Source organism: Schistocerca americana, unplaced genomic scaffold (genome assembly GCF_021461395.2).
Source record: "Schistocerca americana isolate TAMUIC-IGC-003095 unplaced genomic scaffold, iqSchAmer2.1 HiC_scaffold_992, whole genome shotgun sequence".
Taxonomy (NCBI): domain Eukaryota; kingdom Metazoa; phylum Arthropoda; class Insecta; order Orthoptera; family Acrididae; genus Schistocerca; species Schistocerca americana.
Genome location: NW_025726777.1, coordinates 37,501 through 42,500, shown reverse-complemented (window position 1 = coordinate 42,500; position 5,000 = coordinate 37,501). Strand labels below are relative to the sequence as shown.

General features: G+C 53.5%; 1 non-coding gene across 1 annotated transcript in view; it reads right to left on the bottom strand.

The window, feature by feature from the left end:
• The window catches only part of LOC124593534, a 1,920-nt gene extending 266 nt beyond the window's left edge, over positions 1–1,654 (bottom strand). The window contains exon 1 of the ribosomal RNA XR_006978116.1: positions 1–1,654. This exon is cut by the window's left edge and continues 266 nt beyond it. This is a non-coding gene — a ribosomal RNA (small subunit ribosomal RNA).
• Between the last annotated feature and the right edge of the window lie 3,346 nt (positions 1,655–5,000).

Genomic DNA, 5,000 nt, shown 5'->3' with positions numbered 1-5,000 from the left:
AGCACGAAGGAGGGTTCAGCGGGTTACCCCGACCTTTCGGCCTAGGAAGACACGCTGATTCCTTCAGTGTAGCGCGCGTGCGGCCCAGAACATCTAAGGGCATCACAGACCTGTTATTGCTCAATCTCGTGCGGCTAGAAGCCGCCTGTCCCTCTAAGAAGAAAAGTAATCGCTGACAGCACGAAGGATGTCACGCGACTAGTTAGCAGGCTAGGAGTCTCGTTCGTTATCGGAATTAACCAGACAAATCGCTCCACCAACTAAGAACGGCCATGCACCACCACCCACCGAATCAAGAAAGAGCTATCAATCTGTCAATCCTTCCGGTGTCCGGGGCCTGGTGAGGTTTCCCGTGTTGAGTCAAATTAAGCCGCAGGCTCCACTCCTGGTGGTGCCCTTCCGTCAATTCCTTTAAGTTTCAGCTTTGCAACCATACTTCCCCCGGAACCCAAAAGCTTTGGTTTCCCGGAGGCTGCCCGCCGAGTCATCGGAGGAACTGCGGCGGATCGCTGGCTGGCATCGTTTATGGTTAGAACTAGGGCGGGTATCTGATCGCCTTCGAACCTCTAACTTTCGTTCTTGATTAATGAAAAACATACTTGGCAAATGCTTTCGCTTCTGTTCGTCTTGCGACGATCCAAGAATTTCACCTCTAACGTCGCAATACGAATGCCCCCGCCTGTCCCTATTAATCATTACCTCGGGTTCCGAAAACCAACAAAATAGAACCGAGGTCCTATTCCATTATTCCATGCACACAGTATTCAGGCGGGCTTGCCTGCTTTAAGCACTCTAATTTGTTCAAAGTAAAACGTGCCGGCCCACCGAGACACTCACTCAAGAGCACCCTGGTAGGATTGCAACGGGGTCCGCCTCGGGACGCACGAGCACGCACGAGGCGCGTCGCACGCCTTCAGCTCGCCCCACCGGCAGGACGTCCCACGATACATGCCAGTTAAACACCGACGGGCGGTGAACCAAACAGCGTGGGACACAAATCCAACTACGAGCTTTTTAACCGCAACAACTTTAATATACGCTATTGGAGCTGGAATTACCGCGGCTGCTGGCACCAGACTTGCCCTCCAATAGATACTCGTTAAAGGATTTAAAGTGTACTCATTCCGATTACGGGGCCTCGGAATGAGTCCCGTATCGTTATTTTTCGTCACTACCTCCCCGTGCCGGGGAGTGGGTAATTTGCGCGCCTGCTGCCTTCCTTGGATGTGGTAGCCGTTTCTCAGGCTCCCTCTCCGGAATCGAACCCTGATTCCCCGTTACCCGTTACAACCATGGTAGGCGCAGAACCTACCATCGACAGTTGATAAGGCAGACATTTGAAAGATGCGTCGCCGGTACGAGGACCGTGCGATCAGCCCAAAGTTATTCAGAGTCACCAAGGCAAACGGACCGGACGAGCCGACCGATTGGTTTTGATCTAATAAAAGCGTCCCTTCCATCTCTGGTCGGGACTCTGTTTGCATGTATTAGCTCTAGAATTACCACAGTTATCCAAGTAACGTGGGTACGATCTAAGGAACCATAACTGATTTAATGAGCCATTCGCGGTTTCACCTTAATGCGGCTTGTACTGAGACATGCATGGCTTAATCTTTGAGACAAGCATATGACTACTGGCAGGATCAACCAGGGGAGCTGCGTCAACTAGAGCTGAGGCAGCCGGCCGCCCGGGAGTGTGTCCCGGGGGCCCGCGCGAACACGCAAGCGTCCGCTCAATTATTCTGCAAACAGGAGGAGGCTGAGCTCCCCTGCACAATACACCTCGAAACCCTCTCAGGTCCCGGCGGCGCGCAGCGCCGTCCTAAGTACTTGGTCGGGTTCGAGAGAGGCGCAATCGCCCGGAGTTTGGCGAGTAGACGCTTTAGGTGCGACCACCCGTGCTCCCAACTGAGCTTGCCGCTGCCGACAGAGGCCCGGGAGCGTGCTGTCGTGGCATTGCCGGCGGGAGACAACACGCGCCACCTACGGTGGCCGGCAGCTCCAACGCCAGCGCCACAGAAGGACAAAAGCCCCACTTGGGTGCCGAAGCGAACTCTCCCAGCACAGCGCACGCGCCAACACGTCCGCACAGCTGCGATACAATCCACCTGCGAGAACCGCAGAGGCGACCGAGCAGCAGACGGCGTCGCGGCGCCGAGCGCCGGGGCGGCGGCGCATCCTCAGCGCACACAGTCCTCAATCGGACCAGCACACTGCAGATGTCCACCGCGCTTCGCACCGGGCCCGCGAGGACCTACTTTGGCCGCACGGCGCCGCGTGCAGGGTGCGCCGGCGCGCAGCTGCGCCGCCTGCCGCCTCCGTCGGCCGGCGCGCCTGCCACTGGCCGCCCCCACCAGCCGGCTGTAGCGCGTGCGCCCACGCACCGCGCGGCCAGCACGCCGGGAAGGCCCCCCTCACCGGCCGGGGACGGTCCCACCCAGCCACCGCCCGCGTATCGCTTCACACCCACATGCCATTCACGTTCGTGGGCATGGTGGGTATCGCTGAAACAACCGGTTGGTAGCTCAACCGATCGTCGCCATCACTGATTCACCTCTAGCGAGAACAACCGCACCACAACGGTTTACCAGTTCTTCATTTGCGTAACGTCACCAGCAAAACGTAGACGTCCATCGCCATTTGCAAATTCAACGATTGTTGCATGCCTGTGTCAGGTGTCACGACACACTATGTCTGCCCACATACACGCAACAACATGTGCACGCTTCGCGAACACGTGGAAGGTGGGCCCCCGTACGTATGCGATGTCCATTGCGCGAACGACTGTCAACCGGCCTCTGTCGCATGTCGCAGATGTGGAACGCAGTGCACCATGCTATCACGGTGTGTGAGAAGAGACGACTACGTCTGACAACACGCGCCACTACATCAACAGACGGCTCATGCTGATCGCCATCCACGGCATACCATACTGCAATCCAGCTCTTATAGGGAGACGACACGTAGCTGAGTGCACAATATTTGGACCGTATGGTTCGCCGTTGTTGGCGCAGTCGTGGTACGGGTCACACATGTACCACGATGTATCATTCAGTACATGAGGACCAATGTGCGGTACAGTGTGTGATTTGGACGTACAACATCAGCGGACAGTTGCCACAAGCCGTACCACAACGTAGGCTGTGCTTCGCCATGCGAATGCCAATGAACAACTGCGAAGGGCATTGAGCATGTACGTCCTGCCGCCATCCGCATTACAGTGTATAGCTGCAAGGTGTTTAACATGAAGCGATACTCTGGGGGACCGGGCAGTGCGAGTAGCAAACTATATTGCGGGGGTTGCAGTTAGGGCAACACTACACTAATTTAACGCGTCGTTATGACAATTACAGAGCAGGTTAAGGCCCAACGTGTGTTGGGTTAAGGCCCCAACGTGTGTTGGGTTAAGGCCCAACGTGTGTTGGGTTAAGGCCCAACGTGTGTTGGGTTAAGGCCCAACGTGTGTTGGGTTAAGGCCCAAACGTGTGTTGGGTTAAGGCCCAACGTGTGTTGGGGTTTAAGGCCCAACGTGTGTTGGGTTTAAGGCCCAACGTGTGTTGGGTTAAGGCCCAACGTGTGTTGGGTTAAGGCCCAACGTGTGTTGGGTTAAGGCCCAACGTGTGTTGGGTTAAGGCCCAACGTGTGTTGGGTTAAGGCCCAACGTGTGGTTGGGTTAAGGGCCCAACGTGTGTTGGGTTAAGGCCCAACGTGTGTTGGGTTAAGGCCCAACGTGTGTTGGGGTTAAGGCGCAACATAGGTTAGGTTAAGGCGCAACATAGGTTAGGTTAAGGCGCAACATAGGTTAGGTTAAGGCGCAACATAGGTTAGGTTACGGCGCAACATAGGTTAGGTTAAGGCGCAACATAGGTTAGGTTAAGGCGCAACATAGGTTAGGTTACGGCGCAACATAGGTTAGGTTAAGCGCAACATAGGTTAGGTTAAGGCGCAACATAGGTTAGGTTAAGGCGCAACATAGGTTAGGTTAAGGCGCAACATAGGTTAGGTTAAGGCGCAACATAGGTTAGGTTAAGGCGCAACATAGGTTAGGTTAAGGCGCAACATAGGTTAGGTTAAGGCGCAACATAGGTTAGGTTAAGGCGCAACATAGGTTAGGTTACGGCGCAACATAGGTTAGGTTAAGGCGCAACATAGGTTAGGTTAAGGCGCAACATAGGTTAGGTTAAGGCGCAACATAGGTTAGGTTATGGCGCAACATAGGTTAGGTTACGGCGCAACATAGGTTAGGTTAAGGCGCAACATAGGTTAGGTTAAGGCGCAACATAGGTTAGGTTAAGGGCAACATAGGTTAGGTTAAGGCGCAACATAGGTTAGGTTAAGGCGCAACATAGGTTAGGTTAAGGCGCAACATAGGTTAGGTTAAGGCGCAACATAGGTTAGGTTAAGGCGCAACATGGGTTAGGTTAAGGCGCAACATGGGTTAGGTTAAGGCGCAACATGGGTTAGGTTAAGGCGCAACATGGGTTAGGTTAAGGCGCAACATGGGTTAGGTTAAGGCGCAACATGGGTTAGGTTAAGGCGCAACATGGGTTAGGTTAAGGCGCAACATGGGTTAGGTTAAGGCGCAACATGGGTTAGGTTAAGGCGCAACATGGGTTAGGTTAAGGCGCAACATGGGTTAGGTTAAGGCGCAATATGGGTTAGGTTAAGGTACAATATGGGTTAGGTTAAGGTACAATATGGGTTAGGTTAAGGTACAATATGGGTTAGGTTAAGGTACAATATGGGTTAGGTTAAGGTACAATATGGGTTAGGTTAAGGTACAATATGGGTTAGGTTAAGGTACAATATGGGTTAGGTTAAGGTACAATATGGGTTAGGTTAAGGTACAATATGGGTTAGGTTAAGGTACAATATGGGTTAGGTTAAGGTACAATACGGGTTAGGTTAAGGTACAATACGGGTTAGGTTAAGGTACAATACGGGTTAGGTTAAGGTACAATACGGGTTTAGGTTAAGGCACTTGGGGGGGGGGGGGGGGC